Source organism: Gallinula chloropus (genome assembly GCF_964237585.1).
Source record: "Gallinula chloropus genome assembly, chromosome: 2".
In the NCBI taxonomy this organism is placed as follows: Eukaryota; Metazoa; Chordata; class Aves; order Gruiformes; family Rallidae; genus Gallinula; species Gallinula chloropus.
In genome coordinates, this window is record NC_140086.1 from 92,839,600 (window position 1) to 92,866,654 (window position 27,055).

A 27,055-nucleotide genomic window follows, 5' to 3' on the forward strand; every position below is an offset into this window, starting at 1 on the left:
CAGGACATAGTTCTGAAAACAGGTAGTCTCTTTTAGCTTGGTATCCTTGGAAGAGGCTCAGGTACTCATTGTGTCTGTCTCTGGTCATGTTTATCTGTCTTTCTGGACATCCTCAAGAAGTCCAAACTCTTGGAAAGCTTCAACCAAATTTGTCAGAGGAGCATCAGTTCTGAAGGCATGGAACATCCACAAACTTCAGAAAAGTATGGAAGAGGAGAGAGCTGTTTACTAGTAGCGATGCTGACAAAGTGGCTGCAAGCTGAGCTTGCACATTGGATTTATGAAGACACAGAAGGCATCATGAATGCACCATAGAGTTCTCCTATGTTTTGTCAGGCTTTAGAGAACCCAGCCACAAGTACAAGTTCACAAGAATTCAGGCCCCATTAGTTTTACTCAGTTATTCACAGAAAAAGTTGTCTAAACTTTGCAGCAGAGACAGTGGATGGAGTGACTTTAATCTTGATTATGCAAGTGAGCAGATTTACCAGAGTTTCCAATGGTCTGTCTTCAGCTCTACTGCTTGGGTTATCTTCTAAAGGAAATCTGTGCAAGGATGTCTCACGCTTGAGGTCCAGTTAGAGCACCCCAAGGATGCACACCTGGGAACCAGGCCATAGGGAAGAAACAAAGGGGACCTGCAGTCTCCGCATAACCACGGTCATGCGTTTCATTAGGGAGGGAGATGATTCCTTCTTGCTAAAGTTGTATTGGCAGCCACAGTCTGTAAGTAATAGTAACAATTACAGATTTGTGGTTAAAATAAATTATTTTTACTTCCCTCTGGCTTTTGGGGCCATCTTCAGAATTCATGGGTTTGGTCTATCTTCTGCAATCGAGGGGTTATCAGTATTTTAACTACCTTTGAAAATAATTCTGATGCATTCAGGACTTCAGGGTTGAATCTCTAAGGTAAGTGTGAAAAGAATACCTGGTCTTATGATGCTCCAGATAGGCGGCATTGTAAGATTTGGAAGCACATATAACTATTGATGTCAGATCTTGCACTAGTGTCAATGAGTAAATCAGTTTGGTCACAACTATTTAGAGGCCTGACTTTGTATTTTATACGTATTTTGTGTTCCAAGGAATGCCCCACTGCCAGATATCTGTGAATGTGGGTGTCTGTGTACTGTGAATTTGGTGTCTAATTATGTCTGCAGAAATACCATTCTTCCAAGATAATGAAACTATTCCTTTTTTCTTTTTTTTCCCCTCCTATTCTATTTCTACAAGCTATGGGCTTGGGTTTGGGTTTGGGTTTTGTTTGTTTGTTTTTAATCTACTGCTAAAAACAAGTGTGGATAAAATCATACCCCTTCAAATTTTAGTACTGGTGGATTGTTTCATGTGGACCTTTCTGTTGGCAGGCTCCTAGGAAGAGTACGCGGTAGGGAAGTCTGCAGTGCTGCACCTCCCAGCAAAGGAACGCCAGGTTTAATGAGACAGTGTCCCCAGTACCCCCATTTCCTAACTGATTACTTTTGACATGAGTCATGGTTTGGATTATTTTCTGTATTCAATTTTGTTGAGAATCAGTTAAACAGAGTCATTCATAGCGATGAGATTAAAAGAATTGCCGTGAATGTTTACAATGCCCCTTTTATAGGAGGATCAATAAAGAGCGATCAAAGAATTCTGATGTGGGATCCATTTTGATCTAGCAGGGAGCAAAACAAGCACCTGAGCCAAATGAAGTTCTGACACAAAGTAAGGGTGCGGGTGATGTGAACGCTCAGTAGTCAGGACCTTTTCTCAGGACGCTTTTTGTTTCCTTCATGCCCGCAGTTGTGTCAGAGGTAAACAGAAGAACAAGAGAAATCTGAAGATGGCCTCCCCTCCCCTGCAACAGTGCTGAGCAGCCAGAGCAGAGGCTCTGTCCCAGACAGACAGCATCATCCATTAATTAGGCTCATATAGCAGCGACGGTGTCTGGGTGAGTTACGTCAAGCTCTGGCCATGAAAAGTAACGGAGGTGCAGTGTTCCCTTTACACCGATAATTTTGAGCCTGTTGTCTACAGGGATTAAAGGTTATTTCTGAGGACCCCCGTTTCCCATTGTGTGAGTCTGCACTGCCCACAAAATGCCTTAGTTTATTATTCTTGAATATTATTCTTTATTATAAACTTGAAAACTTGAAAACATTTGCTTGCTGATGTCTCCAGGGCAAAGAATTTAGTGAAATTTTAAGTGAATAGTGAGTGTAGGAATGCGTATGGCCCAAATATGTGGAGCCTTAAGTAAAAAGGGTTTGTTCAATGAAATAAAATATGGTGTCATTTCAGATGATCAGAGAAATTAATAGAGTTTAGGAGCATCCAGTCAATGTTGGCAAAGTAACACTCGTGCTTTCTGATGTATATTTTTTCCCCTGATGAAGCTGTCAGATGTAAAAAGCTAATTGGTAAACAGATTAATAAACTCACTGTCGATATTCTTTCTTTTTTAAAAATAAAGTTATTTTTGTTCTCCAGATTTAAAAAAATACCCATATTATTTTTTCATTAAAATGTTCAATGATCATTTTCACTTTAAATTTAATTACATGAGGATGTAGATCAGTTGCTAAATAATCCATTTTCCAAAACAATACTGTCTTGAAAGGGGCAATACAGGTCTAGTAAACTTAAAATGTTGCTATTCCGTTCTTCCCATAAAACTTATAGCATGGAAATTAAGTATCTGTTTTGAATCTTCTAGGCAGTTTTGTCGGGGAAAAAATATTATAGTGCTAAAACCTGTTTGTTAAAATCTCATATGGGGGAAAAAAAATCCATGTAGTTTTATTGTTGTTTTTAAGCCTGCTCAAGAGAATAATTTATGATATTGTGTAACCTAAATTGATTTGACATTCAGAGCATGCACATGACTGAGAGCAAAGTATTTGCCTACAGTTTATTAGGGACTTTCTTCAAAAGGCCTCTATATTTATCGTGTTCTGTTTGCACACCCACTCACTTTCAAGATGGTGAAACTCCCAGAATATTGCTATTACATTTATAAGAAATTACTTATCTTCTCTACCCTAGTTATTTCTCTTCCTATCCATGGTTCAAAATCACAGGGGCCTCTAAAATTGAAGAGTAGCATGTTAAAAGGTAATAAAAAATATTGATTTTTACTCCTTAGGGATTTAACCACCAGAACCTGTGGTGGTAATTTTTGAAGTGAGAATTTGGCTTTGGACATTTATGGTGGTGGTGATAACAGAGTTGCATTTTAGCATTTCTTAGTGACTTTGAAGAGACACAACTTCACATGGAGGTAGTGAGGAAGTAGTTCCTCTGATCTGCGCGCTTGGCTCCAGAGGGTGTGTGACGGCTGAGAGGGCAGCAAATGCTGCTTTCATAGCTGTGTCCCCTGTCATCTGCACATGACCAGTCGTAGGAGCTGCTGTGGCCGACACTGCTTCTTCAATGTTACCATACAGAAGTTCTAAAACTTGTGAGGACACAGAGAACCACCCTGGATATATATACATCACCACTCAGCAAGCAGGACAAGCCAAGAGAACACTGACTTCCTTCATGTCTTATTGAGCTGCTGGGCCTACCTCTCTCAGAAACAAGATAAAACCACACTAGCTGGACTACTGCAGTGAGTCTGATAGAATAACATGGGAGTTTCCAGGCTGGGTTGGAGCTGAAATTCCTCTAGTTTAATATCCTCAGAGTCCAGTTGTGGAGGTGCTGAGTTCAGGGGGTAGCATAGAGAAATCTGCAGCCGATAAGGATGGGGCAATCTGTCTCTCTGCATGGATAGTTCTGCTGTCCCTGTGACTAGGAAGAGCCACTAGCATTGCTCTCTGTCAGAACAGCCACAGAGATCGCAACTAAGGGTGACTGAAGAAAGTTTTCTCTGCTGTGTGGCATTTTTTTTTTTTGAGTTTGGGTTGGGTTTTTTTTTTTTGGTACTGCCTTAAGTCTAGATAGGACCAGTTTTACCCTGTTCTTCCCTGGTGTCATTCTATTAAATGCCATCGTATTTTAGGCTGTGTGATTGGTCACTTAAATGACATAGTATTGAAGCTATTTCTTTATTTGATAATTTAAATTTATTGTGTTATATATTCTGTGAGCCTGCAAGTTATACTGGACCTGTCATAATAATTTAGTGTGTGGGTTTTTTGGAGGGTTTTGTTTGTTGTGGGTGTTTTTGACCAGAAACGTAACAGTATTATTCTATGGTATTCACCCCAAGAGGGAGGTAGAATGTTGAAGCTTTCTTTACCCTTCAAAGAGAATTTAATTCCCTGTGGAATACGTTTCTGTTTTGTGATCAGCCACATAGAGTAGTGGCCCCCAAATTTGGTTGGGTGGGGGTTTATTTTGGCAAATATTTGCATGAAGGATACTTCCCTCACACAAATGTTCACAAAAAGGAAGGTCTGTTAGTATGTTTAAAACAAAATTCTATTCAGAAGTCATGTTTGTTTCTTCAGTGCTAATTTAAATGCTCTGTTTAAATTATGGTTCTTCAACTCCGTGCGAAAGTCTCGAATGTGACCATGGCAGTGATGAGGTGAAAGACGTTCTGATTTCTTTTGTCCTGCCTCAACCACCCCAATCGATTTGGCTCAATTGCTGCTCTGAGATCAGGAGTTAAGGTACGTTTGTTTAGCTTTGAGCCTGTGGTGCCTGAGAACACGCCGCTGGCTTTGGGAGAGTGTCACAGCTAAGCAGGCTTTGCAGGGCAGTCAGGAAGTCGCGGTGAGGGAAGAGCAATGTGGCAGCAGGCGAGTTGAAGTAACTCATGTGGAACTGGCCATTGCCCAAGTGATCCAATTCCACTGGCCTGGGAACGTGTGATGCTGTTCTTGGGGGCAGAGGGGATAAACGAAATGGATGGCCGCTGCGCAGCAGCAGATCAATGATTGTCTCTAGAAAGTAAATACAGTCTTCAACCATGTTTGACAATGGCTGGGAATGATGCTTTAGTGAGCATCTATTTACTGAACCCCACGCGAACTGTCAGAGGACACTGGGGGTAGATATAAGGCAGGGTGCTGTGCTGTGTCAATTAGACGCAGTCAGCAGCTCTCTGCTAGGGTTTCTGCGATTCACGCCACCCAGCAAAAACCCCTGGCCCGCTGCTCAGAGGCAGCTGCCTCTCCCCCGACTGCCATCGCGGGACCTCCCTCCTCCCGAAGCCGCAGCAGCACCTCTGCTTCCCCCGCTCCCATCGCGAGGTCAAACACCGCCATTTCAGCCCCTGTACGCAGCGCACACGAGGTGGCCGAGGTGAGCGCGTTCGCCTCGATGACGCCTTCAGCCGTCGGCCCCTTTGTCAGTGTAAGAGGAGCGGGGCGCGACGGGGCCGCGATGCGCTCCGCGCCCCCAGCCCCCCTCCGCCCCCAGTGTGCGGCTGCGGCCGGTAGGTGGCAGTGGTGGCGTGCGGATGGAGCCCGCGGCCGCGCCGCGCCTCGCACCGGCCGCGTAAAGCCGGCTTTGGGACTTCAAAAGCGCTGATTGAGTGAGCCCTCAGCCGCGGGACTGTCAAGCCCACGGCTCTCGTTTTGAAAGATTCCAGCGAAACGCAGGTGCTGCTCTGCAAGTGCGTGCTCCGGAACGGGAGCGGAACCCTCGCGGAGAAGGGGGCTGGGGGCTGGGAGGATGAGGGGGAGAAAAGAACAAGAAAAAAAACCCCTCTGTGTGCTGTTCATTTATTCAGAGCCACGCAATCTGCCAATCATCCTTTACATCACTCGCTGCCTGGGGAAAAGCCGCTCAGAAACAATCTCTCTTACCCGGGATAACCAGGCTTGTGCGGCTCGGGGCGGGCATGGAACGGGGTTTGTCTGCTCCACTCGAGAAGCTCAGAGCTCAGAAGTCACTTTGGAGAAGATCTGAAACATCGGCCCTTGTGGATTCAGACCGATCCAGACTAAACCTCCCCCTTACTTCCTCACTCTTCTACTAATAAATAAGTAAATTAGAATAAAATTCAGTCAAGAGAAGGGAAAGTTAGGAAGTCTGAACTGAGAGCCCGGGTGCTGCTGTCTGTCTCAACTGTGCGCTTATTGCTGTCGGGCAGTAGAGATGTTGTATGTGTAACACACCTTGAACTAAAGCAGAGCAGGATAAGCTATTAGTTTTTAATAATTTTTTTCCTAACTAACAAAAACTTGGCTTTAACAGAACTGATGCTGTCAGCAATGACAATAGACAGGGGTTCAAGATCTTCCTTCCCACTCTTGCAGAAGAGACTGTGAGCCCTGTGTCATGGGATGCCTGGGGGGATTTGGATTTTCAGCACAATCCTCTCCTGGGGAGGACAGTGTACTGAGTGCCACTTGGACGCAGAGGATTCTGAACACCAGTCAATTCAGATTTCTTCTTAGTACGGGGCTGGGTGAAGGTTGTTAAAGGATGATATAGAGGCCCATAGAAAGGAAGCGATTTAGAATGCTGCTAGAAGATGTATTGATCCTACAAAATCCAAGAGCTACGTTACATATTTTTGATTATCATATATTGACATCTTCTATGTTAGTTTGTTTAAAAAATGCCATTGCTTAAGACTAGGGTGGGGTGTATTTTCATCCAATTGCTCAAGTAATTAGATTCATAGCTACTCTTATGCTATACTTTTCATGCTTCAGTGATCTTTATTCTCCAGTTCAATACATATTGAGCTGGAACAGCTGCCTTTCAACTTGGTTTTCCTAAAAGCCACATTAGCCCTTGTCTCCAGATTAGATAATCTTGGGATTAAACGTAGGTCTTTTTTAATTAGATGTGATATAACATTTTCTCCTTGCGTATTTCTGAGACCAAACTTTGCACCTGTGCTAACAGGCTTTGCACTCCCTCTAGCACCCATGAATTGCTGCCTTCTCTTTCCATTGGAAAAGAGTTTGCAGATGTATGAAAACATGAACAGACCTTCAGAGGTCCTCTAGACCTTTCCTCTGTCCCAGACCAGGATCATATACAAGCTGCTCACAAAACAAAACTATGTTTCTTGGGCCTCTTGAGACACTTGTCAGCTCCTGCCCAGGTGAAGGAAATTACCCCTTGAGGGAGAATTCTCTGCTGTTATCTGTGTTGTGGATTTGTTTTTTGTAAAGCCTGTTAGTGAAGCTCGCCTGTCAGTGAGTTTATGATGAGGGTAGGATGGGCCAGAATTTGTCCTGTGGTACTTAGCAGACAGGTCCATAATATACTTTTTTTTTTAATTATCTTAAATTTTTTGTTTTAATTGAATCCTTCATAGGTCTTCCTAGCTTATAGTTTTTGAAACGTCAAGTTTTCATTGAGCAGCTATTGCAGGAATCAGAATTTAAAAATGTCTTTGGCTAGATTCATAGTCACATTTATGATCTGGGAATCATTGAGAATAGCCCAGAAACTCCAGTGGATTAAGGAAAAATAATACTGGGGTTCAATTTTGGCATCATTCTCTATTTAAGGCTATTGGGGATGGGGAGAAGTGCTAGCAGTAAAACAAATTCTGGATAACCTTAAAATCGATAGCCTTCAATCTCCACGTATACTCAGCAAATCAGGGTCAGTAAAAGAGTTTTTGCATGTATGGTTGTTTTGTTGGTTGGTGGAGGTTTTTTGGGGGGGTTGGGGCGTTTTTTGGTTTTGTTTTGTTTTGTTTTGTTTTGTTTTTGTCTGGAGTATCTTTCTTCTGCTTTTGACAGGAATAGACTGCACAGGAGGTTCTTAACCAGCAGCCAAAATATGGGCTCACATGTTTTCTTAAGGTTAGTTATACATCTGTTTTGGGTAAAATTGTTGCAGGAATGGAATTTGACCTATAGTGTTAGGCTTTTTGTGAGATTTGTTTGGGCTGCGCTTATAAATTGTTTTGCTTTGTTCACCTGTGTAAATTCTTAAAGGAAAAGTCACCTGGATCAGTGTGCTTGTCTGCTTTTTTGTCTGCTGGATGAAATCTGAAAATAAGAGAGGAGAAACAACCCAACCATTTGATCATGGCCGTGAAGGAGACAAAAGCTTTCCAATTCCGGGTATGGAATTATTTTTTTTTTTTTTTATTCCTTCTAGTGATGGGCTAGTCTCCAAAAACCTGTGAAGTGTTCAGTTTGAATAAACAATCAAAGATCTGGATGTTTATCTGAGGCTTTTCTATAGCCCTTTGGGGTGGAAATGGGTTCGGGAGGCTTGAGAGAATGAGCTCTTTGTACTCTTTGCATTTGGTGTGGTCAGGAGTAAGTACCACAAGCACAGCCTTTCTTCCAGTCATTTGGCATTTCAGCTTCCTGTTCTGGTCCCACATCAAGGTGTATGATATTATAACAAAAGAAAGGGTCTTAAAGGGACGCTGTGAAGAGAGAGGCTAGAAATACACAGTCAATTTCTATCTCCCCTTTCCTTAAATCAGATGGTTCCTTTTCAAAATCACACCTATGAAGGGACTTTGTGCACAAGCGGATTTTCCTGGGTTGAAATGTTTGCGGTCTCTCTGGCACAGGGGACAGGCTAGCCAGGTCAGGACTTCAGTGTTAGATGCGTCTGTGATTTTAATCTCATTTTTGGTTTTGTGAGTGCAGTGTGGCTACACTCCAACTTTCACTCAGTTCCATCTTAGTGATCTCTTTATATTTAAAGATAAAAGGGGGGTGTTAGTCTTTAAAAAAAAGAAAAAAAACCCACAACACAAAACCCTGCAAACGTTAGAATGTCCATTTCAAGCTGGGTGGGATGCTTGGGGAAGATTCTTTGTTTACCCTAGATGGTTTGTTGACTCCTGCTTCCCTTTGCTCGTTTTAAACTAAAATAAAAACTGACAAAAAAGTCTTTTAAATCCCCCTGCTTCCTCATCATTTAAACCTCAGAATGCTGTACAAAATCTTTACCCCACTTTTGACTACTCAAAAGTTACGTTGCTGCTCTAAATCTCCATGTCCCATCCTGGACTGATTCAGAGAGCTCATGAAAAGCCGGGTGATGTTAGTTGTCTTTCACTCACAGGTGGAGAGCACCTTCCATATGTACAGGAAGGACTTTTGGCTAAGGCCCTGCTGAAGGATTGTGGAGTTTGCTGAAGCGTGGTGAGCACCTTACAGGGCACGTCAAAAGTCCCTTGCTGCCCGAAAGCTCTGGAGGAGTTCTGTGAACCACCCCTGTGTAAAAACAAGCCTCTCTGAATTACTTCTCATGAAAGCAGTCTGTGTTGGCATAGATTCTTACCCCCCACTGCCTCCCCAAAAAAAAAAAAAAAGATAGCTTCTAGGCATTAGGGGATGGTCCACAATTTAAATTTCCAGTAGTGAACACCAATCTGCCACTGCAAGTCAGAGTGCAGCCAGCCTGTTTCAAATTTGTTTGCAATATCAGTGAAAATCTATTTGGCACTTGTTCACTACCCTTTTTAAGCCAAAGCAGATTATTCTTTGTTTCCTTTAATGTCGTCTGTTTGGTTTATGAGGAATGACTGGAGGAAGTTTTTCTCTAATTCAAAGCAAACAGTCTGGTTACACACCCGTCGTCTGAGCTTCGGCTGTCCTGGGGAGTCCGCACACATGTCAGGTGTTACCAGACTGGGAAATATTTTCAGGGTCAAGCAGAAGGAGGAGAGAGAAACGTCTTCTAGGAAGCTATAGCTGTTGATCAGTTTTTCATCTCTAACCTGTTGTAAAGATCTGACTGAAAATTAGACCCGTTGTGTGGTATGCTGAGGTAGTATTGCTATTAGTTACTTACCCTTGGGTTCCTCTCTAATTGGTAGGAAAAGACACGTTGCCCTAAGGATAGTTCAGTGCACCTTGGGCAGGATCCTGCTTCATGGTCCTGTGAAGGCAGCGATTTCTCTCTGCTGACAACTGGCCTGGCTGACTAACTGCGCTGTCTAAAGTCAGACTGTGTGCACTCCCCTCAGGTCTCCCTGTTGTATGAAGTAAACAACAGTCCAAGCTTGTTTGTACTGACTTGATTCTTCATCATGAATTTCAGTTGTGGTTAGACCACGCTTATTAAATGCAATTTATGAGTTTTTCAACTGTTACTGTTATGTAAAAATTAGAAATAAATACATAATTGGTAAGCAAATGTCTATCTTACGGATGAGGAGGAGCAGCTGACCAGTTAAAATTCTGCCTGGCTCAGTCATACCTGTAAGATGCTATCTTTTAGGGAGTGTTTGTTGGTGTGTGGGAAGGGGCTTGAATTAGGACTGGTAAAGATAATTTCTTAAGCATTGACAGTATACTTGGTGCTCCATTGTATACAACATCTACCTCATCTCTATAAAACTTAAAAAAGGAGACACTGTGTCCCTGTAAACCCGTGGGGGTGGGGTGTGTGTGTGGGGGGGAATTAAAATAGGTTGCAGAATATTATAGCTATTGACAAACCTCAGGCATTTTCAGAAGCACAGACAACCTAACTACACTGTAATGAACTCCCATGGGACCTAGATAAGCGTTTATCAGGGTGCTTATTAGAATAAGAGGTCTGTGTAGCCTGGGAATAATGAGGACACGTCTACTTTGAAATGCACATCCATCCCTACATAATATTCATAAGGACGTTACTTCACATGGATCAATATTTAAAAGATGTTTCAAAAAGTAGACAAACAAACAATGAGTAAGTGCATACTTGCATGCTGAATATGGGTGGATTGGAAGAATCAAATCCAACATCAAACCTGAGGCAAGCTTTTATATGGGTTGGTCAGGTCAGGGATGGGACAGGGTTCCTGCTGTTAGGGGTGTTATAAGTGGGGAGAGCGGGGTGGGTAGGAGTTTCTGTTGTGATGTTACAGTGAGCGTTCTGCAGGTGTGTATAAGGCAGGGACATGCATCCATACGGGCACTGTGTAGTGCTCGCGTGCTTCTAAAATCTTGCATCAGCAAGAAGAATTCACAGTAAACTCACTGTAACAATTTGGAGCCTGGTTGAGGGGCTTAAAAATGTAGAAACATCTTTTGTATGTGTCAACATAAGCTTCTGTCTGCGCCCAATACAAGGTCTGTGACATCACTAGCATTGAAGGAACGCTGTGTGTGATGGTCTCTTGCACATCTCCTTTCAGCTTTTGAGAATATTCTCTTCTGTGTGCCTCTCCCCTGTTGTGTCATTCCTCCTTGCTTTCTGAAAGGAAAATGTTACTGTGTGGTTGTGATCTTTCTGTTAATCAATATTCAAACTAGTGGATTAGATCCTTTTCTGCTATAAGGTTTTAAACTCCGATCAGTGGAGGTATTCTACATTTTAGCAGTTGCAACTAATCAAGTTACCAAAAAATTCATCTGTAGTCAAATTTGTCAGTGGTTCTAGACTGAGGTATGAGACGTAATAACATATCTGAAGGCACTGTAGAAGACTCGACAAGCAGCATGTCCTGTGGTACTAGGATACTGTAAATTACCTATTTCACAACTCACAGATTAAAATCTCCTGCACATGAGGGTTATGAAGGATCATCAATAAGATGATTACTCCTAGACTTCTGAATTTCCTGGGTTTGGAGGCAGTTAAGAATGTATGAAAAGAAATTACTGAAGTCGAAACTGTTTTCATTCGGCAGCTTTAAAGTGTTCATGTGCCATTTTTAAATTTAAAATACAACTCTCGATTTTTAAAAAGCAGTTCATGGAAGTTTCATAGAAAAATGGAAAATAAGGCAAAGAAGAAGTATCAAGAACTAGAATCAACTTTATCTGTATTGTTCTTGACACATATTCGTCCCAATGACAACCTCCAAATGCAGATTCCGCAGTCTCTCTAGGCAGTTTATTTTAAGGCTTAACTGTTGCTACTGTTAGAAAGTTTTCACTGTTGTCTAAATCTCACCTGCTGAAATGTAAGTATTTACTACTTACCCTGCCAAAGTGCATGAGTAGAATAAATTATTCCCCTCCTGTTTGCAAAAGTCTTTCTTTTTCCCTTAAGAGTATAAAATAGTTCTTAAAATAAATTCTAGGCACTTGATGTGCATGTTCCTGTTGAATGTGTTTGCTACAGGAACCGCAGTGCATTTGCTTCAGTTACCTTATCCCAAATGCTTAGTTATGTGCTTCTTATATTTTTTGGTATTGGTTTTTTTTTTCACTCTATACGCAGACCGATCTACAGTCAGTTTCTGCAGTGATTTTGCTCACAGTTCTGTTCTAAACTGCTGTAATACCATATTCCCAGGACATCAATAAATCTGATGTATTTTGACTATTTATCTTGCAGGCAATAAATATCTGTTTACAAAGCGCGTTTTGTGAATTCACTCAAATTACATTTGGGCTGCTGCAATCCGGGGAAAAAAGGTGCTAAAGGTTTGATGCGGGAGAACATTGCATTTAACTTCAGGGGAGAAGTAAACTTGTGATTCTGTCATCAAAGGTGAAACAGCAAAGCCCTATTTCTTGCTAACGTTAAACCATTTATTCTTATTTAGCTGTCATTTTTATTACAGGCATTCAGTCTGATGCTCATGACAAAAAAGTTCAGACATGCTTCAAAATGAATTTGTTGCATACCTAGTGTAGGAAACTGTACTTTATGGATGGTAGCTGGAGGTGGCTTGTGGTTTACCGCTGATTATAAATTATTTAAATATACATATATATATGAAATTGATATTCAGAGCTGATAGCATCAATTTTTATTGGAACATACTCTCATCTCTGTTTTATTTGTGGTTATAGGCATGTAGACGAACCCAGGCATATGGTACTTAGCATCTTGGTTGGCTCAACAGCTCTTCATCTGCACTGGATCTGTTAAACTGCTATTTATGCAAATATTTTTAGGAAAAAGTATTTTTATAATTGGGAATATACTTTTGTGATGGTATATGTCTGATAATATAGCATTTCCTCGAAGGAAAAGGATAGTTCCTTAATTCATTTAAACAAGACCTACTCAAGTGAAAGACACGCAGGTAAAAGAAGCCAAATTTCTGAACATGTCTGAAGCCTCAGTATATTAAGCAATTCCACTCTCTCTTGCATTAATCCACAGTAACAGAGACCACTGCTGGTCACAGGTCTTCCTAAACTTAGCCTGGTTTGATTCTTTTGAATCTAATCCCTTAATTCCTTCAGCAGATAACACACTTAGCCACTTAGCTGCTTTTTTGGGTTTTTTTTTGTCCAACCTGCTGGTCATAGTCCTTCCTTTTCCACAGCTGAGCAGCAAGTGCAGCAACGTGCAGTTGTGCAGCTTGCCAAAACTGTGAAAAGACTGTGCAGACTTGAGCCGTGGCCCTCATTCGCACTCTGGGATGCTGCTGCAGAAGGTCTTGTTTTTACCTGGTTTCTGTGGTCATGAGGAGAGAAGTGAGGTTGGTTCCCTTTCCCACTCACCCCTGCCACTGTGCAAGTTACATGAACAATAAATGTAAGATGTCTAATTTCCCTTATCTGAACAGGCAAATGCTTCCTTCTCTGCTTGGTGTTTAAGGTCCATTCTGCCACCTATATGTCTGCATGGTAATAGAAAGTGGGTCTGGAGGTTTTGGTCTAGTACATGTAGGAGTTTCACAGACTGGATTTTGAAGAGAAGAAAGGACTTTGATGATGAAGGCTTATGTTTATTCTACATCAGTCACACATTAGGCAATTTCTTCTTTGTCTTGAACATTGTCCTTTAAGGTATTTGTTTCCTGAAAATAATGGCTGAAAAGATGGACTACAGAGTTTTTAGTGAAAGATTGATGCTGAAGTGCAACCAGAGGAGAGGTGTGTGCACCTTTCCATTCTGGTTTTGGCTTGCGTACTGGTTTTCCCTCTGAGCAGGTTTCCTGTCAGATTCTTAAAAAGAGCAGCTAAGGATGGACCTCATCCAAAACTCTCAGGAGCAAGTAAGAGTTTTACTAGAGATTTCAGTAGAAGATCAATCTATCCTTAAGGTTTATTACCTGATTGCAGTGCCAGAGAGGTGGGCGTCAGCTGAGCATGTGGCTTCTCTCCTGATAGGCATTGAAAATGGTGGATCCTTTCCAACCAGCTTGTTACCTGAGTAGGTGAGGCTAACACAGATCAAACAGTGAAGCCAGGAGGTGAAATGACACACCTCAGGTTACAAGCAGACTTCTAGGGCTGAGAAAAATAGGATGTCCAAGACACACTCATGATACTTGTCCAATGATAGGACAAGGGGCAATGGGTGCAAGGCAGAGCATAGGAGATTCCTTGTAAAATTAAAGAAAAACTTTTTCACTGTGAGGTCTCAGAGCACTGGGACAGGCTGCCCAGAGAGGTTGTGGAGTCTCCTTCTCTGGATGCATTCCTGTGTGACCTACTCTAGGTGATCCTGTTCTGGCAGAGGAGTTGGACTAGTTGAAGGTCCCTTCCAACCCCTACAACTTCTGATTGTCTGTGGTACTGCTTAACAGATGATATCCTTATGACTCATCACTGTTCCTCTCCTCGTGCCAGAGAACATGCATGTTTTGGCAGCCTGGTTGATTTATGCATCTAGCACAGAGTACAGTGGTCCTCTTGCTCGCAGTGCTTTAGGTTCTGGCACTCCAGTGTGACACACTTATAAATCACCTGGCTTTTATGACCTGGTTATCAGGGCCACTGAAAATGATTTTAATGAGTCAGTGAGTGTCACAGGTCACTATGGAAAGTTTTGTGAGCATATGTACAAAACAGGGGTCTGGACAAATACCTTTGGAAGAAATTACTTATAAACTCTTAAATCCACTTAGGCGATCAATCCGAGGAAGCAACTGCTAGGTGGGTTGCAGCAGTTCTGGCGCTGACTTTAGGAAGTTTAGCATGCAACTGCATCTAAACCCTGAAGGATATAAATTTGTCTGCTCTCAGTTTTCGAAGTTCCAGCACAATAATGGGATTCCATTACTTCAGAAGTTCTAATGTAAGAGCAATATAAAGTAATCAATAGCATAAGGATACTCACTAAATAAAAACAATAGAGAACAGCCATGAATAACCAGATTTTGGCCACACATGTTCTCAAAAAAACTAATTACAACTCTTAGAGAAAATATCTGCAAAGGAAAAAATAGAGGGAAGTAGTTTACAGGAAATGGACATATGCTGAGAGCTGTTTTGTGTCCTGTAATGGGATAGGTTCAAAACGTGACTGGTGAGCCACAGTATTTCCTGGTCAGGTACTCAGCAGTTGCAGGCCACACAATGTGATCTTGGGCATATATTCAGAAAAGTAGATGGACCCTTCTTAACAGTTGCTTCAACTATTCAGAAATTAGGTTTTGGCACTTTTTGCCCAGCTTTAGACTTCCCTACTATGTAAGGGCTGGGTGCCTTCCCATCAGGTGCAGATGTGACCAGGTAGAGGTTCTCACTCGTATCACTATGGATTGTACCTTATCCAGGTTGACTGACATGCCACTGTCACTGAAAATACTGTGATATATCTACCCAAGATGTGCATGTGCTAATAGCAGCGCTAACAGCTGTTAACGAGGTCACTCATCACATGTCTTGATATGTATGAAACCCCAGCAATCAATCAATATAGGGTCAATCCTGCTGTGCCTTGTAGTATGCTTTTATTTTACTTTTCTGGAGCAAGAAGAAGAGTGAAAGTAATACAGAATTTGAACAGTCTCGTGTTATTTGGGTGAAGGAGAAATGAGACAGTGTCTGAGGGTCTCTGTGAGCTGCTTCTGTTTGGGGGCCTTTCACTGAGGGCATATTCAGGAAAAACTGCCTCATAAAACTCTTAGGCAAATCATAGCTATAAATCATAGGCAGCAAAACAATTTCCCCCAAGCCAATGGCAAATCGTTGCTATATCTTGAGTGTAAATTACTAACAATCAGCAACACACCTAGGAAATGGAGCAAGTCTACAGTATATTTACGATTTATCAGAGGTGAATATACTTTTGACAGAATTTAAGATCTCCAGAAAAACATAAAGAAATAGGTTTGTTCCTCAGGTTGTACTTACCTCCCTTTCCTGGGGACCCTACAGCTGGTGCAGAAGCTGCTCAGTGATACCTTTTTTACTGCCCATTCACAAGTCTGAGGTAGCTTTGGGGGAGGGTGGGGGTGTTGGTTTTGGTGGTTTTTTTTTTTTTTTTTTCTTTCATCAAGGGACATAATTTGTTGGACAAGATAATTAAATGTATATGGGCTAGATTCTGATCTTATTTACAGAGGCTGCAGTAAATCCGTACTCACTCCAGTGACTGCAAGGCAGTCGTTCAAGATTTATGTTATTATAAATGGGATTGGAATTTGACTTGTATAAATGAATGCTAAAGAGGGAAAAGAATTGTTCATGTTCACCCTCCTAGCCCCTGGCAAAGCCTAACTTAACTTCCTTAGCCTTATTCATTGAGCATGGAGAAGTTCTGTCACCATTGATTTTTAGGAAGCATTGAACTTGGCTTTAGAAAACCAATCCAAATTATTAATTAATAGTAGTATTAATTATGCTGGATATGTTACTGCCAAAGGAAATCTAAAGTCATTCTGACCATGTATCTGTTTGTTTCTACGTTCAAATTTGGTAAAATTAAGGACCACTTCTGTGACTTCAGACACTTTTTCTTCTTCTTGAATTGTACTTTCTTTTCCTGTCAAAGTTGTTGAGAAGCACATTGCCAACCAGGTGATGCAGGTACATCTTATTATGCAAACAGTCAGTATTTTTTTGAGAATAGTGGTGAGACAAGTATGCTGCTCAAGGTTTCATGCACTATACTGCCTTGGTGTCTCAAAAAAGTCCTGACTTGACTCTCAAACGTGAAGCTTCCACTGGGATTGGCCAATAGCTGCATATGCAACATGGAGGAGTGCTGGATTGTTTCATACTTAAAGGTTACGCCTTCCTCATAGAAGGATATATTTTTGTTTTCTTTCTGCTAGTATGGTGGAGAGCCAGAAGAATGATTTGAACGTACATTTTTGGTAAACTTTAAAAAAAATTTTCTTTTAGACTGTGGTAAGTCAGTTTCCACAACCACTCAAGTATGACCAGAAAATGATTCATTCTGAAAATTGGGGATTGTGGTTGAAGACTTTTTCTTCCCCATCCTGTGGTTGCAAGAACATAAATCAAAAACATTCTTCTTTTTCTTTCCCTCCCAGTAAACAAAGCCTAGCTGTTAGGAAGCAGGGAAGCCAGATTTATCTCAGCTAACACTGAGTTTTGGAGAAAGATGGGTGGTTTTATAGAACTCAGATCTAAGTTCATTATTTTTGAAGGCAATTCTTTTTCTCCCTTGACAATGGAGGGATCCTGCAGCAGATAGAATTGGTGCTTTATTTGTCAGTTGTTACCTAAAGTAAGTCTAAAGTCAAATACTCCATGTTTCCAGTTTGTAAATATTAAAAAAGCCAACAACCAAACAAAAAAATGGTTATGTAATATTAAATTTTATTTTTACCCTTTCCTACTTTTTGTCCTCGAAAAACTGTACTATATCTCTTTTGTGATAGTATGTGAACATATAAATTAGGTGCCTGCCAAGTAACATCCTGTTCTAAACAGGATTAATAGCTGGCTTGTTCAGAGGAAGACCAGTGGTGCTGCAGTGGCACAGAGGACGTTCAGGTGTCTGATTCTGGCATTGTCTCAGGTAGGGAAGGGTGAGGAATTTCCTTCCTTCCTTCCTTCCTTCCACTGTGACTTCCCCACTGTGTGACCTAATTTAACCATGATACTCTCCTAGCACCTGCCCACCCATTGAGTTTTGTCTTTAGCTAGAAAGTTTTACAATTTTACTGTACCTGTAGACTTGTACCATTTAGCTGTGTACAGCCTAAAAAACCCCTAACACTTTCTCTGAACTTCCACAGATTCTGTTTGATCTTTAATAAAATGGACTTGTGTCAGTAGAAAGCCTGGTTAGCTTTTGTTTTTTCTTATAAACAAGCACGTTTTCCCTCTGTTTTTCTCTCTTGAAGTAGTTTGATTGGTATGTTATAGCATGGAATTTGCTGAGCATGACACAAGCCAACCCATGAATAAAAACTATAGGTTGGCAGAGTGACTTCTTTCTGTAGAGAACAAATTCTAGCTAATTGCAAGTGGTCACTAAATTTCTCCCCTTCCTGCTATGGTCTCTTCAGTCCATTCCCATAACAGAAGTGCAGTTAACTCATGTAATAAGATTGTGTAAAAAGTTCCTCCTCATCTGCCTCTAGGACTTTTTTCCAGGATTCCAAAACAACCTGAGGCAGAAAACAATTTTTAAAATAAAATCAGTAACAGGAAGACTGGCATTTTGTGGAATACTGTTAAGTGATTTAGAAAATAAATTCACAAATCAAAAAAAGCTTCTTAGAGTAAAAATTCCAATGTTTATTCTACTTCTCACAATCCTTTAATGTATTTCCCTTTAGAGGCAGGGCAATCAACTTCTAGTGTCATGGAAGGCAATAATGTGGCCAGTAGCTGTTGTGTAACTTTAATGCAGTGTGTGAACATTAAAGGAGTTTTCATGTATTTCTTTTTTAAAGACAAATAATTTTCTAGACAAGTAATAAATAGAGTAATTGGCAGGGGAAAATCAGCTGTCAGGACCACTGTAGTTCTAAAATGTAACTTTAATTCTTACCTTTACTGGATTCTTCCAATTCTCTTTAGTATTGATGTGCTTTTGGGGTACCTGATACTAGATGGTTATTTTCAATACACTGGTGTACACGAAAGGATGATATTAAACATATGACTTCAGTTCTGAACTGGGTGGTTTGAGTCAATCTGCTGCTATACTCGGGTACCTTGGGTTTGTTTGTTCTTTATTGGTCTTGCTTTCTGATTGATATGCAGCTTTTTGGTGTTTCCCTTATATATTTGCCTGGTATTTCTTTTAAAACTTCTCTTATGTAAAGGACAACTAATGCTGGTTTTCTTCAGAGAAAAGCTTCATGGAGTCCTGTAAGTACAATCCTCTGTCATCTCAGAGACCATGAAATCAATGCATCTTTTTGTGTCAGTGATTTTAAGTCTTGGATATTTCGCATACTCGATGTTTATGGAAACTCTGTTCACATAAATGTGGAACACAAGCAAATCTAAGTTGTGATGTACAAAACACGTACATGATAGCTTATATTTGGAGATGCCAGAAGATGTTTCAAGAAATAAATACGAAAATCATGTAGCACTCCTCAGAAGTCCAGTTAGTTGCAAAACCCTTTATACATCTGGCTCAGTGATACTCTACTTGTTAAGAAAAAATACAAAGTTTCTTGGACTTTGCTCGTAGCTATATTTGGTGACTTGGCATCTTCCCTTTCCCCTTCTCTTCTCAGGTAGTGAGATAAGAACTGCCTGTCTATAACTACAGTTCAAGAAGAAAATAACTGCACTCTGAACAAAATAGCATCTTTGGGAGTTGCTTTCACAATACCGGTAGTTCATTGGTGAGAAGTCAGACACGGGTTACAAAACCAAACTGCTATGCAGTCTCACAGAAATTCCCCTAAGTCTAAATCCTGAATATCTGTGGCTGAGAGAAGAGGTTGGGCAACTTTTTGAGATGAATTAGCAAAGGCAAGATTATTTTTGGAAGCTGTTGAGAAGGATGCATGCTGATCCCTAACAAAGATTTTGCTATCAGAAGTTCTCATGTGTTCTCTTGGATGACCAGACACAGACAAAAGGAATATTTTGCTGAATTGAATGATTTGCGTTATCCATCAACTCTATTATATTTCCTTCGAGGCTATGTAGTTAGCAGGGCTGTGTACATGGACATTGCAAGCATTTTTCTACATTCTTTTATACCAGGTACCGGTAATCAAGAATGAAAGGTGATGATTCCAGATGACAGTTTGAGTTACTAACTTTTGGAAAGAAGTCAAATGCAAGACAACTTCCCCTACTTGTCCCTGCCTAGCCCCTGCACCCCCATTTTAATCAGCTTAGTTGTTTTTCCTTAGGTTTTTTTTGGTTGGTTGGTTAGGTTTTTGGGGTTTTTTTTTGTTTTTTTGGGTTTTTTTGTGTGTATGTAAGTGTTATTTGGAGTTGCCAGTGGGGTTAATTCCTCGTCTGTTCTGTCAAATGCTAGGTTCTAGTACAGATATTTGTGTATATATGAACAACTGTTTTTTAATAACCTGCCAAGAAGCTATAATCTTCCATTGCAATCCCCCGGGATTTAATTAGAATGGTTTTCCACAGCCTGACATGTTTATGGGGCATAGGTAAAGAGACAGTTCATAAAGCTGTCAATTTTCTGAGAAATTAAAGAAAAATTGGGCTGCTTAGTGCCTTGGCAATTCCATGCTGCTGATAGTAGCATTGCAAACAATGAAATCAAAGGCAATGTAACAAGATACTGATGCATTAGAGATGGGGAGGGTTTAAAATTATATACAAAGGCATTTGTCAATTTGAATTTGAATGCATAAGAGGAGAAATATGGAAAACAAAATATGAACTCCAGTAGCTGAACATTAAACTGCTCAGGTTTAAGCAGTGCAAAGCTGAACAATAGTCTCTTCATTGCTTTAACAGTAGCTGGAACTTTCTCTCCTAGGGCAAGTCGGAAGGGATGAAAATTGTGAAAGGAAATAAGGCTGGACAATGAGAACTCTTGCGGTTGATTTCTGTCTTCATTGCTGACTGGAGTTTCAGCTTGCTTGGCCACATAGCGAAAGGGTATGAATCATTCTTAGAGGTACAGTTCATAGTATTTCCTCACAGTTCATTCAGTCCAGGTCTCTCCAAGATTCAGTCACACACTGGCAGGTGAAAACAATCCAACTGCCAAATTCTGTCTGTTTTCTTTTTAGTCAGTTTTCAGTTGAGTTGTTTGGGTGTATCTGAGTTTGGCTACCTTCTTTAATGGAAAATAGCAGGTATTTCCCCTTCTTCATGGCTCTCAGGTATGATTGCCTTTTAAAAAAGGAGTTACAGTTGCCATCTCTGCCCCTTGTGCAAATCACCTGTAACTTCATGGTGGAGTTAAATTGGTGTTAATAACAGTGAACATTGAGAGTCTGGGACGTGGTTTCAATAGCAAGATGAACTGGTGTTAAGGGAGCTCTGCATTAGGTCTGGTGTTTAGACAGAATTTAATAGGGATGGTTCATATTTGTTTTCAGTATCAGTCATACATTTCTGTAGGACACTTTATATTACTATTACTGACTATAAAATCAGAGATCTGTCTCATCTTTGCAATTCATTTTGAGTTTATTTTGTCCAGTTCTGGGAATTACATTTTAGGAATAAATATGGACAGGCTGAGGAGCATTCAGGAGAAATTCTACATATAACACAAACAGAGGAGGTTAGTGATATGCAGCCCACTGAGGAAACACTGAAAAAAAATTGTGTTTCTCTTGTCTTCCATAAGAAAGAAGTTTGCAGAGGCACAAAGCCGTTTTCTGCTGTATCAAGGGATCATCTCCAGTTCCAGTAAAGTCCTGCCAGGAAGCAGCTTGCTTAATTATCAACAGTAGTGACTGACATTAGGAGGAACTTTTTAGCTGTAACCAAGTTAATCCCTGGAAAAGCAGGTTATGGAATCTTTGCCAGTGGAGACATTTAAGAAGGTCAGACAAGTTCTTGCTCGCATTTTCTCCCTGCTGCAGTACAAAACAGAGGACCGTTCTAGTTCTGATATTTTGCTTTGTACTATTCTGAGAATTGGAATAATAAGAGGATGTGTCCAGAACTAATAAACTGTTGTAGCTTCAGTTAATCAAGGGAAAACTGTATCACGGTGTATACTACATAGCAATAGCTGCTCTGCTACCACAGATGAGGCCACTGAAAATGCAGAAGTTACAGAAGTACATTCAGGAACGGATGAGGGAAGTACACTTGCTCCATCCAGACCTCAGTCTGCACGTTAAGCTGCTCAGGTGTGAAGAGTGCACAGCTGAACAGTAGTCTGTTCAGGGCATATGGACTAGACTCCATATTTCTTCTCAAAGTAAGCATCTAGAAGAGTGTGACGTTTCAGGCTGATGGTGTCACGGCCTACGGACAATCTGTCTTCCCTGCTACCTTGTGTTCTCCCTCCTCACCTCTGCTGGTCCACATATTCACCTATTACACACTGTCAAGACAGCTGAATGCTTTCTGTGTCTGGTGTTTGTTCGCACAATGCAGCACAGTGCGTAATGCGATGAGACCCTGCACTGGAGTCCTTAGGCACTATTCCAGTAGCAATCAGAATTAATACTGTCAGCACTCACTGCGGAATCATTTGTTTATTTTTGCTATGCCATTTCTTAATCCATGTCATTTCCTTTTCCTTTTGTCTTAGGAGATGATACAGCCACAGACTGTTTCACACTCATTTCTTTATCTGTGTTAATATTTCTGTGATTTGTTTTTTTGCCTTGCTTTGGGTTTTTTCCCCTGCTCAAATCTTGTCTGCCTAGCCTTTTAAGTTATAGCCATTACTCCTACAAAATATATTGTAGGAGCCATCCTAAACAGAGTTTGTGTGATGTGTCTCTTATAACCATAAAACACCTTAGGGAGAATACTTTTGTATTTTTGCTTCTTGCAAGATTATTTAACTTCCTGTCTTTTTCTCATTTCTTTCTTTACGTTCCTGCCACACTTAGCAGGTTGGTGGTTCAGGTCTTTTTTTCAAGCAGCTATAAAAGTCACCAAGCCATTGGATCTAGGGTTTTTTTATATTCCTACACGTAGATGATAAAAAAGGGAAAATAAAAGTTTATGAGCAGAGAGACTGAAAAAGAAAGGAGTGGCAGTCAAGGAGAGTCTCTGCTATAGGTCAGCAAAGAGCACAGAGATTGAGTGCAGATCAAAGAAAGTTAAAAATTATTTGACAGCATTTGATTTAGAACAGCCATGCTGAGAAGTCTCCTGTAATAATTTATCCTACCTTTCACTCGTAGATTGCTGAGCTGTCTTGAAAGAATTCAGAGACTGTGGAATGCAGTCACTCTTTTCACTTATGATTTGAGGAGATGGGATGCAGTGTAATGTGTCAATGCATGATCAAGGTGTCACCCTCCATCAGGACTGCTCTATATGATTTCCAACAAAAGGCTGTGAACTGAATATTCATGGAAAAGAAGCAGACTATGCTTTATGTGGCTGATGGAAGGAAGTTTAGAATAAAAGAACACCGTGTAGACTTGTGCTTCCTCCTGAGTTTGTTTGATTTGTATATGCTCTCTTCCATGATGAGTGCTTTTGCTGTGGTGGGGAGATATAACACAAATGGAACGCAACAGGCTGTGCTTAAGGTTAGTGTTATTCGGTATCTGGTATATCCTGTGTCTTAGAGATTTGCTTCTCATTTTCAAAGTGTTAGAACAGTGATATTCAATTGAATGCAATCATGTTCTTCCTGGATTGCACTCCATGATTCATTACAGAGGCGAGGAATATAGATCCTTAATTAACGCAAAGAAGACAGGATAAAATGGCAGTCATCAAGACTGACCTGTATTATCTCAACTACAGTAATGTTTCAGGAGAATTTTATTAGCATCCTAAAAACTTCTTGCCTGGACTTCTCACGCTATTAGTTATTCAGCCTTGATGTGCATGTAGTGTCTACTGCAGTGCAACATCCCTGTTATCACTACACATTCTGAATTTACATGTCAGCCCATACCCTCCAAAAACATGCATTTGGCTTAAAAATGAGAAAAGTTAATCTGGTGCTCTGAGGTTTGGGGTTTTTGTAATTATACCAAGTGGTACATGACTATGTGGCAAACCAATGTAAAGATATGTCATCAAGAAGAATAGAATAGAATAGAATTCCCAGACATGCCCAAACTATTCATGCTCTCACCATCCTTGGTAGTGACTATCTGCCAAATGACAATAAATATATATAGAATGTGCTGGGGAGTGTATTTGTGTAGCAAGAAATGCTCTGAAGTATTCTGTGACAGCTCCATTTTGATGTAGGAAACAGTAGAACTAGTTTTCTTCTTTTTATAGATGGACGTGTTCTGATTGGCAGTGGGACACAATTCAATTACAGACGTTTTCTGCTGAAGTGAAAAAAACCTCAACAAAACACATAAAAAGCCCCAAACAAACAAAAAACCCAACAAAACCCACAAATATCCCTCCCCAAAACCAACCAAACCGCAAAACCAAAATGATCATGAATACTTGTGGATACTCATGTCTAACAGATTTCACATGGGAGAAAGAAGTCTGAGTAAGAAATTTTCAGAAAAGGATGATTGACATTAGCTTCTAGTCTTATATTTTATTCAGCGTAGATAGTGTTTAGCATATCTTGAAGATAAGTAAAGATATGAAAGCAACTTTTGAACAGTTATTTTATCAAAACTATTTGCTGCTGAGCAAGTCTTTTCTACTATACTGTGTACAGATCAGAAATTACGGTAAAAAACATGATGTGGGGTTTTTTTGCAATTGTGCTGCTACCTCATGGCTAGGTGCTGGCTTGTCTGTAAGCAGATCCTTGGATGGCGAGCTTGGATGTACGTGTGTACATCATCAACATCTCCTTTTATTCAGCTGTATCTGATCCTTAATCTCTGGTTTGCCTTTAAGATTTCATATGACTTCATTAACAAGTCTCTTATACTCTCATTCCATCCATTTAGACACCATACATAACTTATTAATGCCACACATTGTTGCTAAATCTGCCTTGCTTTTTATTAAACTGTTTTGTCTGTTTGCTCCTCTACTACATCCTTTGTCTTATTTTGTTGCAAGCGTCCATCTGTGTGTAGTGATTTCAGTGATCTTCCACTTTAAAGCTTTGCTAAATTTTGTGAAGTGATAAACAAGTCTGAACTGCTCATTGTTTTACAATGTATGTGATCCCACTTGCTCTAATTAGGTGTCTACTTCACCAGTGGGATTACTCTCTAACAAGAAGTCTGAAATTAGTGGCTAGCCTAACCAGTCATGGTGGTTCTCACTAAGGCCATTTGATAAAGAACATTCTCAGGGTGGTCAATAGTGTCTAGAATATGTGGTCTTAGTCATTCTTTGGAGGAAATAGCAAACTTTAATGACGTCAGTCCATGAAAACTGAGATTCCTGTCAGAAAAACAAAATCTAAAGCTTTGTTTTTAATCTAAGTGCTCTGTATTTCAATGGACTTGTCAAAGTGTGTTAGTTTATGCAGAGATGCAAGCCCTTCTGTAGGCTTGTGTCAGCCTGTCTGACCAGTCCTCACTTTTGCTGCTTTGAATTAAGACTAATTTGATGAAAATGCTCATATTACATTGAGCACTGAATTTCTCCTAGCTTTGTGGAAAAGTCTTCTGTGGCTTTTAATATCAGATGTTCCTACTATTTCTAATTGAAATCAGAGTGTCTGCAGAGCATGTATTTCTGAGATTATTGCAGTAAATGCTGTAACACTACAGCACTAGATCAAAAGATTCACCAATTGCAATGTGGACTTTACAGTCCTAACTTTAAATGTGACTGTAAACGCAATATCCATTGGCAATACTTTATTTTCTAATTTCTAAATTGCAATCTTGAAAGATCTACTTAACATCTTAGTATTTTTTTTGCATAAAGGTTTGTAATGCAGAAACAGGGCCTACTTTTTGGCCTTGCTTTGACCTGTTAACGCAGGGTTCATTTCAGTTCATTGACTTCTCTATACTTGGCGTTAGGTGATGTTCCTTTAACCACCTTTTGTTGTACAGCAAAGAATGTGAATGCATCTTTCCATTCTTCAGGGCAATGTTTGAGCAGAACTTAGGGGAGTTGTTCAAGTTGCTTATTGATATGTGTGAGGCAAACTTGTGATGAAATATTTTGGTATGGGTTCATGCTGTGCACTAAAGACAGAGTCCTCTGGTTCCCTGTATTTAGTACAATTTTCCAAACACTACGTATTGATGTGTGACCTATGATCCTTGGTTTCTGTATTTTTTTGGCATAGATTTTTTTAAATGTAGATATTTTTAACATAGATTCACTGTGTATTTCATAAGTGGTTAGTGAAATGGATATTCCAGTTTCCCAGATAACCAGAAAGCTTATTAGGATATGTCTGTGTCTGCTTTTATATCTGTATTTAGACATCTGCGTCTAAAGTCAGAATACAGTTACCCTCTTGAATGACATATGCAACAGATTCAATTCCTTATACTCTGTATTCCTCAGCCTCCATGTATTAGTCATCTGGATTTTCTGAGCTGAGCACTGCTATGCTTCTTAAAGAGTATTTTCCTAACTGAAAGATTTTGATCTATTTGGAGGTATTATTTATTACTGTTAGTTTTATTTTTCCAAACCATTGTTACTTTGACTTTTATAGGCAGTGTTTCTCTGTAGTATGGGAAGGGGGGTTTTGGTCAGTTCATCACATGTTGCCTTTGCTGCTTCTTCCTGCTCAGGCGGAGGACTCCTTACACTCTTCCTGTTCCAGCATGGGATACCTCCCATGGGAGACAGTCCTACATGAACTTCTCCAACATGAATCCTTCCACAGGCTGCAGTTCTGCACAGACTGCTCCAGAATGGGTCTCTTCCATGTGGTGTAGTCCTTCAGTACCAGACTACTCCAGTGTGGGGTCCTGATGGCATCACAAGTCCCACCAGCAAATCTACTCCAATATGGACTCCTCTCTCCATGGGACCACAGGTCCCACCAGGAGCCTGCTCCAGTGCAGGCTTCTCACGGGGTCACAACCTCCTTCAGGTGTCTCCAGCTGCTCCACCACAGGATCCTCCATGGGATGCAGGTGGATATCTGCTCCACTGTTAGCCACCATGGTCTTCTCCACAGACTGCAGGGAAACCTCTGACCTGGCACCTGGAGCACCTTCTCCTTCACTGACCTCAGTGTCTGCAGAGTTGTTCCTCTTGCATATTCTCACCGCTGCCTCCAGTGCCATTTCCACAGTTTTCCCCTGCTCCCCTTCTTAAATGCATTGTCCCGGAGGTGCTGCCATCATTACTGATAGGCTGGGTGTTTGCCAACAATGCATCCATCTTGGAGCCATCTGGCATTGGGTCTATCAGACTTGGGGGAAGCTTCTAGCAGCTTCCTAAAGAAGCCACTCCTGTAGCCACTCCCCCACCTCCCCACACTACCATGCAAACCCTTGCCATGCAAACCCAACTCACTCCTAAAGAAGGAGAAGCTAAAGAAGTTACAGTCACTGCGGCAGTTACCTGTGTACTATAAGTGAGTAGAATCCAGCCCTGGTAGTTACCCTTCCCTTCCTTTGCCA